At 39.3% G+C, this 16,348-nt stretch overlaps 1 protein-coding gene across 17 annotated transcripts in view; it reads right to left on the reverse strand.

Moving 5' to 3' along the window:
- The window catches only part of NRXN2 (neurexin 2), a 760,118-nt gene that overhangs the window by 66,896 nt on the left and 676,874 nt on the right, over positions 1-16,348 (reverse strand). The gene's annotated exons all lie outside the window — the stretch shown is intronic.

Below are 16,348 nucleotides of genomic sequence, written 5' to 3' on the forward strand. Positions count from 1 at the left end.
GATTTTTCTGTGTGATGTCCATATTTTCCCTTCTCTGTTGAATTTTTTTTTTAACATGATGCTGCCCCTATTGGCGGCTCTATACGGGTATTGTATGTACTATTTATTGCCTATATGTACTAGTTGGAATAGCTTGTTTATATATTGCTCATACTGAAATTATTAAGAGATTAGGTTTGAAATTCGAATTTTACATTTTAAAATTTTATTGACTTGATCAGATAGTCATACACTATATGGACAAAAGTATTGAGACACACCTCTTAATCGTTGAATTCAGGTGTTTCATTCAGTCCCATCGCCACAGGTGTATAAAATAAAGTACCTAGCTTTGCAGTCTGCATTTACTAACATTTGTGATCAAATGGGTCATTATAAACAGCTCACTAAATTCCAGCAGTAGTATTGTAAATTGATAACACCATTGGATAAAGTCAGTTTGTGACATTTCTTGCCTCCTTGATCAACTGCGAGTGATATTATTGCAAACAACTGTAAATGCACACCACGTGAAGTCACAGAACGGGATCGCTTAGTGCTGAGGCACATAGTTCCTAAAAAGTCACCAACGCTCTGCTGACTCAATAACATCAGCGTTCCAAACCTTCTCTGGCATTACTATCCACACTAAAGCTGTGTGCTAGGAGCTTCATGGCATGGGTTTCCATGGGCAGGCAGTTACAGGCAAGCCTTACATCACCAAGCACAATGTCAAGCTTTAGATGGAGTGGTGTAAAGCACGCCGCCACTGGACACTGGAGCAGTGGAAACGTGTTCTGTGGAGTGATGAATCACACTTCTCTATCTACCAGTCTGAGGGACGATTCTGGGTTTGGTGAATGCCAGGAGAATGTTATCTACCTGACTGCATTGTGCCAACTGTAAAGTTTGGTGGAGGAGGGATAATGCTATGGGGTTATTTTTTCAGGGTTGGCCTGGGCCCCTTAGTTCCAGTGAAGGAAAATCTTAATGTTTCAGCATACGAAGAGTTTTTGAACCAATGAATGCACCCAACTTTGTGGGAACAGTTTGAGGAAGGCCCTTTTCTTTTCCAGCCTGACTGGGCCCCAGTGCATAAAGCAAGGTCCATGAAGGCATGGTTGACTGTCCTCCACAGAGCCCTGACCTCAACCCCATCCAACACATTTAGGATGAACTGAATGGTAATTGCGAGCCAGGCCTTCTCTTCCAACATCAGTGTCTGACCTCACAAATAGTATTCTGGATGAATGGGCAAAAATTCCCACAGACAAATCTTAGTGAAAGCCTTCCCAGCAGAGTGGAAGCTGTTTTAGCTGCAAAGGCAGACCAACTTCATATTAATGCGTATGGATTTAGAATGGGAGGTCATAAAAGCTCCTTCAGGTGTAATGTGTAGGTGTCCCAATACTTTTATCCATATTGTGCATAAGGTAGTTGCATTAGGGGATTTAGTATAGTCAAATTCAGCCATTAAAGGTGTTTGGCAGAGGATTTCTATTTATTTTTTACTTTGTGCATTGTAAAGAACTATTTATTATAGTATGTGGGTTAATAGCTAATAAGCTGCTGAATAAATAAAGTGAAATGGGCTGCAATTTTAGCATTAGTTGTATGTAGTTTGTACTGTATCTAGGTTGACTCCTCAATACATGTATATCAAATACACAATATAATAATATTGGTTGATAATTGATGGCAGCTGGTATGGCCACATTTTATTAAAGGATAGAAATGTAATTCCAGCTATTTATTAACATTTTTTCAGCCAACCTGTCTGACAGAGGTACTTAGTCTAAAACAGAATCCCGTTAAATACTTAAATCTTAAACAATGCTCACGTGGCTTGGAATGGCAATGCTTCTGACACATTAATCACTGCCTGAAAGGAATATTTCATTGGTATCTGTCTTAAAAGCTAAATCTAGTAACATTTGCAAGGGTTAGAAGATAAATATCAAAGGGTTAACCAAACATTTCAACTGCATTGAGCTTGAGAAAAGAGGAAAAAAAATAAATACATCTCAATTCTCAGCGGCTTCTCCCAACCCGGGTAATTACTGCGCCATCGCCATGGCAACCCCTAGACGGCTCTGTCAGCATTTTGTGCAGGGATTAGGATGTGACCTGAGGGGGGGAACAGATTGTGCATATCAAAAGACCGAGAGCGGGAGGAGGGAGGAAAGCAGAACGAGTGTGGGGGTAGAACATCTTGTTCGAGGGACTCTAACAGCGTAGGTGAGGGAGCTTATAAAAAATAAATATATAGTGGCAGAGATCGCAGATTAAAGAAATTATGTCAGGAAAATATTGGGGGAAAACCCCATCGTAAAAAATAACCCCCCAAAAAAACAATAGGGAGATAATGTCTTACTTCCAAAGTATTAAGAGAGCCCAGTAAGAAAGCTACAGTTATGCCAAAGGTTTTTTAAGTTGATGCTACTCTTTCAATGTCAAATCCAGATCACATAGTGGATATAATTTTTATAGTGGATATTATGACATACTTCGCTTTGCACTTTTATCATTTGTATTATGGGATTTCAAGTCCGCCACGGAATAAAGTCAAAAGAGGTAAAGCCAAATTCTATGAAAAAAAATGCACGGTTCTTATTGGGCCTTGTATTACCATGATCTATGTCATAGAGCTCCGGTGATCCTGCTGCTCAATTCCCAAGATTATGTTTTTTGTAATAGCTGCCCGTGTTCTAACATCCGTTCCCTGGTGTGCTTGCGTGTTGTCTTACTCCGCAGAGGGTAATGCCAGCATGGGATTCATATAAAGGCATCTGAATGACACATTTGTCACACATGGCAGTTTCAGATGTTTACTTCTCTTTTCAATGGTTTTCCAACTCCACTTTCTTCTTGTCATTGTACATAAAGGTAATACCCGGGTAATGCACAGATTTTTCTCTGCATTCTTTAGTTACAGTATTGCAACATGAATGGGAATTCCTAAAACGACATTTGTTGTGCATTTTTGGTCTGTCTGAATTTACCTTACCCTACTTACCCGACTCTCTTTGTGCATGTATGTATGTAAAAATAAAAGAGGTTCTTAAATGAATGTACCACCTTATTATTTATTAAATTAAAAATATATACTGAAACATTTTTTTTTATAATCTGTAATTTATTTTCTCATATACAGTGGTGCTTGAAAGTTTGTGAACCAAAGTTTGTGAACGAATCAGAACTTTCTATATTTCTGCATAAATTTTAGCTAAAACGACAAGATTTTCACACAATTCCTAAAAGTAGATAAAGAGAAAAAATCAAGCAACATATTGGACTTGGTCATTTATTTAATGAGGAAAATGATCCAATATCACATATCTGTGAGTGGCAAAAGTATGTGAACCTTCAAGATTAGCAGATAATTTGATGGTGAAATTGGTCAGGTGTTTTCTCTCAATGGGATGACAATCAGGTGTGAGTGGGTGACTTGTTCTTTCTATCAAAGTCTGATCTACACAACCAATGTTTGGGGAAGTGTATTATGGCACGAACAAAGGAGATTTCTGAGGACATCAGAAGAAGAGTTGTTGATACTCATCAGGCTGGAAAAGGTTACAAAACCATCTCTAAAGAGTTTGGACTCCACCAGACAAATTTATGTACAAATGGAGGAAATTCAAGACCATTATTACCCTCCCCAGGAGTGGTCGACCAACAAAGATCACGCCAAGAGTAAGGAATATAAAAGTCTGCGAGGTCACAAAGGAACCCAAGGTAACCTCTTAGCAATGAAAGGCCTTTCTCACGTAGAGGTTTTTGGTTTAAATGACAAGCGTTATGTTTGGACAAAGGAAAACACTGCATTCCAGCAAAAAAAAAAAAAAAAAAACCTCATACAATCTGTGAAACACAATGGTGGTAGTATCATGGTTTGGGCCTGTTTTGCTCCATTTGGGCCAGGACTGCTTGCCATCTGTAAGGCCCGGCATTCTCCACTTAACGGCAGCCACAACTGTAGGACTCTGAAGCCTTTCTGGCGTCTCCTTCCCCTGAGATGCCGGCACACACTGCTCTCTCCTCTGGCCGATGCCCGTATAGTGCGCATGCCCGCTCATCCCTGGAAAGGACCAGCGCGCACCAGGAATATCATCCCAGACCAATCACAGCACACCCGGAACTTTAAAAGGAACTCAGCCTGAGCAATGTTGTATCTAACTCTGTGTTGGTCTGCAAAGGTTCCCAAAGCGTTATCTTGTATCCATCCCAAGTCCAGTGCCGAGACGACATTAGTATCCGTGTCCTGTGTCCGTGCCAAGTCCAGTGTCTGTGACAACTTCAGTATCCGTGTGCAGTGTCCATGCCAGGTCCAGTGTCTGTGACGACTTCAGTATCCGTGTCCGGTGTCCTGCCAAGTCCAGGCTCCATGACAACTTCAGTATTCGCGTCCAGTGTCCGTGCCAAGTTGAGTGTCCGTGACAACTTCAGCATCCGTGTCCGGTGTCCGTGCCAAGTGCAGTGTCCGAGACGACTTCAGTATCCATGTCCTGTATCCGAGACAAGTCCTGTGGTCCAGCACAAGCCAGCTTCTGATTATCCGGCACAAGTCATCTACCCAGGTACTCTTGTCCTAGAGACTATTATTGACTCTCATTTTGACCAGCAGCTGACCCCATTATTGATGGAACAGTGAATTCTGCATTAAACCAGCAAATTATAAAGGAAAATATCAGGACATCTGTCCGTGAGCTGAATCTCAACAGAACTTAGGTCATGCAGCAAGATAACGACCCCAAGAACACAAGTCGTTCTACCACAGAATGGTCTAAGAAGAATAAAGTTAAAGTTTTGGAGTGGCCAAGTAAAAGTGCTAACCTTAACCCAATAGAAATGTTGTGGAAGGACCTGTAGCGAGCAGTTCATTGGAGGAAACCCACAAAATAACAGAGTTGAAGTTGTTTTGTACGGAGGAATGGGATAAAATTTCTCCAATCCGATGTGCAGGACTAATTAACAATTACCAGAGATGTTTAGATGCAGTTATTGCTGCGCAAGGGTGTCACACCAGATACCGAATGCAATGGTTCACATGCTTTTGTCACTGACAGATATGTGATATTGGATCATTTTCCTAAAAAATAAATGACACATTGGTTTGATTTGGTTCTCTTTATCTACTTTTAGGACTTCTGTGAAAATCTCATGTAGTTTTAGGTCAAATTTATGCCGAAATATAGAAAATTCTGAAGGGTTCACAAACTTTCAAAGCTCCATTGTATACAGTATGATATTTAAATGTATTTGTATGATTATGGGGGCAGACATTTTGCCTGAGCTCCCCTTTGGAGCTGTGAACAGCAGTTTTGGAGATTTGCATTAAAGCAGACCCCTAGACATGAGAAACCTCAGTCAGAATATTACTGAGAGAGAGGGAGAGTGTTCGTTCATGCTTTGTGACATGTCCAGAGGTCACTGCGCAGGAGGAGGGATGGGGAACTATCTCCATTACCTATTGTCAATGGCGAGTTCCTGTGTTATCTGCCTCAAGTTATATAATAGAGGAATTACCTTTCATTGTAATCCTGCCCTCTGATGATTAAGACAGTGATCTCTTCATAACTGGAAATGGCAGTGTATTGTGAGAGCTCAGTAGCCAATGTGAGAACGAAAATATTTCAGGATTTTTGTTTTTTATATGGAAAATAAAAAACATCATCAAACATGTTTTAAAAATGTAAAAAGTTGATTTAAACAATAGGCATTTTGTGATGACACATTCCCTTTAACTGCTTTTCTTTTTCTCTGAAATTGAATTAATGTGCCGTGTTTAGTTAGTAAAAGGCACTGATATGATAGTTCCATAACTGCTAAAAAAAATGGCTTCCCCGACCATGAGACAAGAGGAAGAAGTCAGGAGCATAGCTTTCTGAAATTACAAAAAAAAACCTCACATCAAATAGTGATTGAGTAAAAGCAGTGAGCACACCTAAGTTATGATATATTTGATAATTAAAAAAAAAAAAAAAAGTTAAACTCTTTTTGACATTTTGGGGCTCATCATCAATCTTGTTGTAGCGAGTATACAAAATGATCGATGCTTTGAGTGATGTCTGTGACGTATTATTAAAGATGGTACCTAATATAAGGCTTTTGCAGACTGTTACAAGGTAGGCAGGAGATGTAAACCAGGTATTATATTGGTACATGTGTTCTGGTATTATATTGACCCCGCTGAGAAAATGTTAAATTATTTTCAGTATTTTAAGAAATGCTTCATATTTGTAATAAAATTCATGTTTAAACAAATTCTGTCATGAGTCCAAGAAGAGCAAAATTTGGTTAAGCTGGAATAAATGGCGGGAGATTATCAGACATGCATGTTAATTGACACGTCTTTAAAAATCTATATATGGCCGAACATCTATGATTTGACATCCGTTTTCTGAAAGACTTGTCCATTATGGTTGGTTTGAGAAGGTTGTCGTTTTGGACAAATCCATAAATTCAAACGCCAAATCACGATCGATCTTTGCCTTGATCTGTGGCCTGGTCTAAACTAATTGATGTGATGCAGATCTGTTTATTTGGTATGAACTACTTTCCAAAGATTCCACCCGACAACGACCCAAAAAAATCTCACACGTCAGTTCAACTTTTCCCCAAATATCTGTCTTTGTTTGGAAGAAAATGGTCTAAATCCACCTTTTCAGCCATCCATTATGTCTAGTGTATGCCCAGCTTTACATAGGACTGATTTGACCTCTTCTAGATTAAATATTAAATATCCAGGAAAACATGTTAAATGCCTTTGGGGTATGAAGAAGATAACTGATCCATTTTTGTTGGGAGTATAGATATGTTAGTAAATTCTGGCAAGACATATAATCCTCAACATTGAAATTCCAACAATAAGTGGCACGTCGATGAACAGGAGGCATCGCACAATCATACCGCACCACTTGATCCAATTTTTGAGGTTTCATGTGGCTAAAAAACTTTGCTTTCAATCTGTCTTTTATGCTCTTGCCACATGGCACAGATTAGAGCTTGAAAATTTGATACTTTGCAGATCTTAGCGGCACCTGCTACTTCCGCGATTTGCATAACCTTACGGATTGCCCTACTTGATGTTAAAAATTTCAATGTTGAGGAGTGTAGGTGATCTGATAACTAGAATACAACAAATCATAATAGTCATAATATCCCCAATAATTTTTGGGGACATTAAAGTGTGTAAGGTTTACCTGTGATCACATACATACATTAATGCAACAAATTTTGTTAGCAGCCAGGATATATCTGGCCAAAACTGGAAACATAGGAAGATTTCCATGGGGCCCAGTAATTAAACGAATAAATGATTTAATGTGGAGGGAGACTAGTGGCACTTAGACATGACACCAGAGGGACGTTTTCAATCATTTGCATTCTAGGGCTCAAAAACTTACATCAACCTGCAATGTGTTAGAATCTACAGATTATATTTTATTTATTATCATTCATCTGAGTGGATATATTTAAATGTATGTAAAAAAATCATATTTTGAATAAAGAATTGGGATGGAATAAAAAACCAGCGTTCGCCTCTGATACACAGACTTGACTTTAGCACACAAATGACTGACCGTGCCCAACAGCCAAATATATTTTTGACGTTGTTGATGACTTTTCACCTTGTTATACTGTGAAAGGACACACACTGGATTTAAGATTCATTGGGGGAGAATGGATTTAGCTGTTGTCTATTTGTTATTTTGCATCAAACCAAAAAGATAATTTCGGCCTGATGATTTGGGTAGAATTTGCTCTTCAAACATTTGGTGTGCTTCACTAGGGTGAATATTGAGAGACCACTGGCTATAGAGATGTTCCTGCCTTTAGGGGCATTTGGAGAACAATAGAACAGGGTGAATAAAAGGGATATTTATGGCTTTGTATTTCTAGATCCCAAATTCTACAACATTTATCTCTTTTGTTACATTCGATTTTTCTTAGGGAGCGTAGAAATACAATTTCATTTAGTTCCTTCGACAATTTTGGTTCTGTTAGAATTGAAAAAAAAAAAAGCTTTTCACAAGCTGTTTCTTATTCCAGTAATTTGTGAAAAGGACAAAATATAAATTCTCAGTAATTCCACCAATTATGAAGCGTGGACCCTATTCTAAAGCCCTTAATATTGCATATTATATATAGAACATCTTATGAAAACGATTTATATCCTAGCTGAAAATATGATGTAGTGATGAAGCAAATATATGTCATATAATTTGAATAAATAGTGAGAAATAACTGCAGGGAAAAAATGTATGATGCTTCGAGGAGAAGCCTTGTCATTGTTTCTGCTGAGACAGCAGTGGATTTAAGAATAATAGTATCTCCCACTTACAAAATCTATTACAAGATCCTTAAATCACACTTGTTTCAGGGAGTGTTATCATGTGGACCCATACACTCCGAGGACACTTAAGGGATCCTTCTACTTATCCTGCTACTTGAGAGGAATTTAATAAATGTAGCTAAGGCTGATTGCATTAATTGATGTCTCTTCACTGAAGACGAAAAGAATGGAAAAGACAAGTTATTAGACTGAGTGACATGGTGCCGGGTCCCTGGAACAGATCTCAACACATATCCTCAAATACAGTAAACCAAGTGTCCACAGTATTATTGTTACATGACAGCATAAAACTCCAACAGAATAATGGTAGACAGTTTCCAGATTAAATGCAATGTTATCAAATCTTTCTTTTTTCTGATACAGAGACCCTAGAGCAACGGATCCATTGGTCGAAATGCCAAGCAAGGATAATGGCAGGCGAGGGTTGATGATTCGTGCCATGGGAGGGCAGCTAGTTGTTAATCAGTGATGAGGGGATTAAACTTGTCAAGATCTCTCTTTCGCAGCCGCTTACCTCAGTGCGTAGATGATACTCCCTAGTTTACTAAATCAATGAATTGTTTCATGTAAACAGTTTGTATATATTAAATAAACCATATACACCTTTTTAATCACATTCAGAGAATGAATTAAAGGGGTCATCCGGGATTTTCAATCCGATGGCCAATCCATTACAATAGGTCATCAATATTAGATGAGATGGGGTCCGACTCTTGAGACCCCCACCGATCAGCAGTTTGAAAGGGCCATGGTGCTTGTACGAGCGCCGCAGCCTCTTTATTGTTTACATGGATTTCATTTTCATTCGTACTTGCACATGTCGTTACTTTCATAGCAGATGTCAAAGGTATTGTATCGTTTTCCCATTTAAGTGAGTGGGACAGTACTGCAGTACCTTGCACAGCCACTATGAAGATAATGCCTTTTGCAAGTACAAACGAGTGCTACGGCCCCTTCAAACAGCTGATTGGCGGAGGTGCCGAGAGTCGGACCCCTACCAATCCAATATTGATGGCCTATACTAAGGATAGGCCATCAATTTTAAAATCCCAGATAATTGCTTTAAAAACCTGGGGGATGACACCATTGCTGCTTCCAGGAATGAGCTTCCAGGAATGAGTTAATAAAAAAACACAGACAAATAATATTGGGAACTAACACATCTGTATGTGACACCATTTTTCCTAGAAATATCAAGTACAGAACAACATGATTGCGAAGAAATGTCTAGCGATTAAGTGACACTTGAGATTTTAAGATGTTATGTGCTGGGACAAGCATGTTCCTTAGTAACAGGTCATCATCCTATTACTTGGTTAAATAGAGAAGAAGATCTGTGAGGGCTTGATAACTACTATACTCCATAAAAATGAAACCTCTATATAAGGTACTGGATCAGGGGTAGACAGCAGAAGGCCCTGTGCCAGAAAGTGTGGGCCCTGTGCAAAATATATATTAATAGGGCTTGGCGCTCCATTTTTTTTGTGACATGGCTCCAAGTCCATTTTCTCCCTTGAAACAGCCATAGAGATAAAGTTTTTTTTCCCACGTTTTGAAGAGGACTTGTCATGTTCTTTTTTAAGCCACATACTTCCCCTTATTCCTGGCATCCTCTTGATTCCAGCACTGTAAATATTTTGTTTGTCCCTCCTGTTGTCCCGCTACAGTCCCTGCTCCGCTCTGCGCCTAATAAGCGAATTTTGAGTAAAGGTACAGAGAGGAGGAGACCATTTCTCCTCAGTAGACGCTGCCTCCTGCATCACTTTGACACTGTCCAATCAGAGTGGGTGTTCTCCATCACTGTGACACTGTCCAATCGGAGCAGGTGTTCTCCATCACTGTGACACTGTCTAATCGGAGCGGGTGTTCTCCATCAGTGTGACACTGTCCAATTGGAGCGGGTGTTCTCCATCACTGTGAGGCTGTCCACTCTGAATGGACAGCGTCACAGTGTGGCAGCAGACAACGCCTACTGAGGAGAGATGAGGTCTCCTCTCTGTACCTTTACTCAAAATCAGCATATGAGATGCCAAGCAGAGCAGGGGCCGTAGCGGGACAATAGGGGAGGCCAAAATAATAAACACTACAGCGCTGGAATCGAGAGAATGACAGGTATAAGAGGAGGTATCTGACTAAAAAAAAATCCAGAGGGTTTGGCTGTAGTACAGCACAGCAGCCGCCTCAGATTTTTTTCTTAGTCCCTGCACAGTAGTGGTTCTAGGGTCCTGTGCAGAGAAATGCCAAAGGAGATTCAGCTGCTTTGTTCTTAAGGGGTTCAGGAGATCAGACCTCAACAAATCAGTAAGTTACGGAATTCAGTACTTGAGCCATAACCAGCTATCGTGGGAATAAAACGCTTTAAAATTTCTGGTAACACTAGGTGAAGCTTACTACATATATATTTATAAATCTACCATTGAACTCAATGAAATCTGTAAAATCTGCATGTAGTCACCCCCCCCCCCCCTAGTGGCAACTGCAGGCAGAAAGAATTTCATAATTTAACCCCTTAGTGACCAGCCTATTTTAGACCTTAATGACCAAACAATTTTTTGTGTTCTTCCATCGTCGCATTCAATTATTTTTTATAGTTGGGCTCGTTACGGACGCGGCTATGCCAAATATGGCCTAACAGGGATTCACTAAAGGCAGACCTGGGGTTCCGTAAAAGAAGAAAAAAGCCTAAGGCTAAATGCACACATTGCTGAATTTGTTGCAGAAAATTTGCATTAAAACCAGAGGTATATCCGCAGGGAGAATCCACACCTAATAGTGTGTTTTTTAATGCGTTTTTTTGGTGCAATTTTTACATTTTTGATGCGGAAATAGGTGCACCTTAAGGCCCCATGCACACGACCGCAAAAACTGACCCATTCACTTTCATTGAACGCGGACACCTTTCCGTAGCACTACGGAAGGGTGTCCGTGCCGTGGAAATGTTCTGGGAATTATGGAACATGTCCGTTCTTTTGCATTTTGCGGGCCGTGTCAGTCGGCGGCCGGCCGTGCCCGCAATCGCGGGCCGTGATTGCGGGCACGGTCGTGTGCATGCGGCCTAAGGCTGCAGATTTTGGTGTGTTTTTTTTTTTAAACTAATCAGATAAAATGAACAAGCGGAAACGCAAAATAAGACATGCTGCAGATTTTAAAAAGATAAATTTACGTGCAGAAAAAATCTGCAACATGTAAATGAGATTTCTTGAAATCTCTTTTACGTTGTTGGTACTGTATTTTGCTGCAGATTTCCAACACGAAAATCTGCATTGTGTGCATTTGACCTAAATCTTCTAAAAAAAAACCAGAAAATTAATTGGCACAGAATTAAGGACTTATTTAGATACAGGAACCTTTGATGTAGTGTTGGACCTACAGGGTCCCTGTACATTTGGTATTTGTGGCCCTGCACCGGATGGAATACAGTTTGGGTGCATGTTAAACCACCTAATTACACCTCCTATAATATGTTCATGTTTCCACCTATTTTTTCTGTATCCACCTCCTTGTTTTCTGGAGGATCATTAGAAGTACTTCAGTCATTTTCAGTCCAATCTCAAATAACTGCTGTGATATAGCAAAATGTATGGATTCCGGTTGCAGTATAAGGCCACGTTCACAAGTGGCAGAATTTTTCCGCTTCAAATGTTGGTGCAGATTCGGGGAAATTACGCAACGAATCTGCAGCAACATTTGCATATTTGACAGGTAATTCAGATGTTGCAGATATCACAGCGGACTTGCCACAGATTTCAGTTTTTGCATTGCAAAGGCTGAAATCCGCAGTGAAATTCCGCTGCTTCTCCGCAACATAATGAGCATGCTGCGGAGGGAAAATTCTGCACCACAGCCTAATTTCTGTGTTTATGTAGGATGCTTACAATTTATGTGTCCTTTCCCCACTTTGCTACCCTGTTCTAAAATGTAATAAATAGTTAACTAGCTTCCTATGAAATTTGTACTACAATTTTTATGGATCTCAGGTACATTGGAAACATCAAAGAAGAATGAATAAACAGCGCTAGACAGAATTGTACTACATATATGACTAAAATGAATGCAATGTATATCAAAGGTAGATAAAGATATAAAGAGTTTTCTATAACTTCAATCTTCAGCTGCTCACTTTACTTGTAATAATTATTTTAACCACATGGTGTCAGCAGTGAGTACTTTCTACAACAACCCCCAAAAAATAACAAAATCACTGTAGACATGGGAATAGTGCAAATGTAAAAACAGTAAATCAGTAAAATTTTGCTAGTTAACACCCTAGTCTTCAAGTCATTTGCACTTTTTGTGACCAAGATTACTTTAGTTAGTATTAGGTTTGTATGGCTTTCAGCCTCTCAATGTAGAATTTTTCCATTTACTGACCGCAAGCAAAGATCTTGAAAATTGGGAAAAAAGGAATTTTAATGAATTTAAACAATTTTGGACTGAAATATCTTTGGTTGCAGAAAGAAATAATCCTGATATGACATAAATGTCTGATAGATGCAGGTGCCAGGTCTGGGACCTGCACCCATCTGGAGAAAAGGGGTCCCCTGACCCTGTCTGGTAAGGCAGACGCTGGCCGCCTAATCCAGACGAGACTCAGTAAAGAGCTGTGATACGATGTCTTCATAACTACCAGAAGTAAATGAGAGTTACAGAAACAAAATAGCATATCAAGCTATGCTGTTTCTGTATTCTGGCCACCTCTCCACTGAGTCTCTGCCTTGATGTGGTGGCCAGCAGCCGCCTCAGGAAGATATTGGGTCAGGGTATTTTGGTTCTCCAGATAGGTGCGGGTTCCAGAGTTGTGGATATTCCATAAATGCCTAAGGTGGGGAATACTCCTTTAAGTTATGTAGACTACTGAGAATGGGTGAGAATGGGGTGTCAGTACTTTGGAGGTGTACTGAAAAGGTGCTGGGCAGCCCGTCTGATCTAATAGTATGGGCGCAACCAGTAGGATGTTAGCCAATATAGGGCACTATAACCTATATGTAACCATGTGACTGGCACCTTATAGGAGCCTTATCTGTGTAGAATTATAATACTAAGCACCCGCCCTCCTCATGAATAGTAGGTGTGAAAGTGGATGTTCATAAGTATTTGCACCGGCGCAACCTCCTCCCATATAAGATTGTGGCTTGTCTGCATCCTGCTGGGAACTGGTGTTTTATCCTGCTTTTATCAGTAAGTATGGCCTTCTCTGTGATATAGTATGTAGTCAATTGGATCCCATTTTCAGTGACTTGCTCTAGACTTCTGACTTTATTTCAAATTTCAGTTAAAGAGGCTCTGTCACCAGATTATCAAATCCCTATCTCCTATTGCATGTGATCGGCGCTGCAATGTAGATAACAGTAACGTTTTTTTTTTCTTTTTTAAAACGATCATTTTTGGCTAAGTTATGAGCAATTTTATATTTATGCAAATGAGCCTTTCTAATGGACAACTGGGCGTGTTTTCTCTTATTTCCAACTGGGCGTGTGTTGTGTTTTTAGCAACTGGGCATGTTTACTTCTTTCACTGCACAATCACACTGTGCTGTGGATCATGCTGGGCTGGAACAATGAGAAGTGTAGGACACTGATTAGTCACTGATTGGTCAGCGTCATACACTCCTCTGTACAACGCCCAGTTGGTAAAAAGTAAAAACACGCCCAGTTGTCCATTGAGAAACTCATTAGCATAAATCTAAACTAGCTCATAACTTTCTCAAAAATGATAGTTTTTCAAAATAAAAACCACTGTTATCTACATTACAGCGCCGATCAGATTATGTAGGAGATATGACACATAATCTGGTGACATAGCCTCTTTAAACAGGAGATAAAAAATACTCATCCAGCAACAGCTAATTCACTTCTTCTACTACTAATACTACTACTACTACTATCATCAATACTATTATATTAGTACGAATTGAACAAGAATGAAAGTTTAAAGTAAGCGTCCACCATTGAAAAACATTTTGTTTTTGTTATTATCTCAATAGGTCCAACATGCTAAGTTTATTGATTTCTTTATACAATATATCTTCAAAGAAGTTGGAGCTCTAGTTTTCTGTTTCAGAGCTCCAAATCCCCTGCATAGCCGTAAAGTTAAAGGGGTTTTCCCATCAGGGACGGGGTTTTGCGGACCCCGTTCTAGAGATAGGTGAGGGACTCAGAGGTGGGACTCGCATCTATCTGACATTTATGACATATCCTGTGGATATGTCATAAAAGTCCCTGGTAGTAAAACCCCTTTAAATTATAAAATTCTGCCACCTCAAAGCAAGATATCTTTTCAGCCAACAAGGTTTACTCAAGAGTCTGCTAGCTAGGTTCCTGATAGTGGGTTTATCTGCTTTAGGTAGGGCCCTAGTTCCTTCATGGGCATTGCAGGGCTAGCTTACCACCCCTTGATGAATCGGCAGCTAGTGCCAAGTCTGGTAGTGGATGCGCTTCTGGTGAACTGGTTACCCTTTGTCAGTTCCACTATAGTATGTGTAGAGAGAGAGCAAGACTATATATATATGTGTGTGTGTATGTATGTATGTATGTGTATGTGTGTGTATATATATATATATATATATATATATATATATATATATATATATATTATATATACACACACCGACAAAGATATATTAGGATATGAATCAGCTCAGATTGTTGGATTCAGATGCTATAAACTATTTATTTTAATTTATCCCCGCCTGCTGTTATAAAAGGGAACTCGGAACTCTGTACCCTTAAGGGAGAAGTTACAGGCCATCTTTGAGAAATACATCTGCACTTGGTCTTTCTAACAGCCAATCAGAATGTGAATTTCTCTTTTTACTTGTTCTAGGAACAAAATAAAAATGTATTGTGACTGGTTGCTCTGAGACTGCAAAAGCACAGAGTCCGGCAGTGTTGTCATGAGGGCACAGGTACGGAAGCCCTTTTCATGGGCAGTCTATAAAATTAAACTCTAATTACTAACAAAATATTAAAAAATTTCAAAATCTTAATTACGATTTTTAAATAATACAATGAAGTTTTAGTATAAATTTTTTTAGTACTTCTCCTTTAACACTGGTTATAATTGTGTTTTATATCCACTATAGTGTAATGGTAGAAAGCAAACATGTAAATTAATGAGGGTGAAGCAATGTCAGAATAGCTTTGATATCCACTTAGCTCTCAAAGATCTTTTTATGACCTTCTCTTTTTTATAAAGAAATATCCTAACCAACCAAGTGTAACGCACATACAGTACATGACAGCTAACATACATAAAACTGTCATTTTTCCATATGTTTTCAAAAGGTTTTAAATTGATATTGATACAAATTGCATACCATTACCCACAATAGAGCACACGATATGGCCTTAGAATACTTATTTTGATTCACAAATACATTTTCATAGCACATCTTCATTGAAAGAAACAAAAAAAAAAATAGAATTGAAAAATATGATTTTCTGCAACATCTTTAAATTGTCTTTTGAGCTGTCATTGAGGTATGAGCTAGTTTAACATTTCCATAACCCTGATTTACCAACACAGTAGTATCATGGAAAACGCTATTGAAATCAATATCAAGTCAAATGAAAGCAGTTATCCGGGTTCCTAAAATTTTTTCTTAATGGTCGCAAATACATGAATTAACAAAACAAGCAGTGCTTACCAGTCCTTTCCCCCGGCAACCCAGAATAAATGCTTCGGCGGCACTCCCGATGATTATTTACATTCACCTCTGCCGCCAATCAGAGGGCTCAACGGTCATGTGTTGTACTTCTTTAATTTTTTCAGAAGTACGATTTATCACCGCTGAGCACTCTGGTTTGCTGCAGCGGTCACATGTTGCCTGTATGTAAACAATCGCCAGGAGTGCCCCTGAAACGTTAAAGCTGGATTGCCGGGGGGGGGGAAAGGGTAGGTTAATAATGCTTGTTTTGTTCATTTGTATAATCTGGAGTCATAAGAAAAAAAATAGGAACACGGATAACTCCTTTAAAGATGCATTAAATTAGAGAACCAGACTAATAAATGTGC

The sequence above is a fragment of the Rhinoderma darwinii genome, chromosome 9 (genome assembly GCF_050947455.1).
Source record: "Rhinoderma darwinii isolate aRhiDar2 chromosome 9, aRhiDar2.hap1, whole genome shotgun sequence".
NCBI classification, from domain to species: domain Eukaryota; kingdom Metazoa; phylum Chordata; class Amphibia; order Anura; family Rhinodermatidae; genus Rhinoderma; species Rhinoderma darwinii.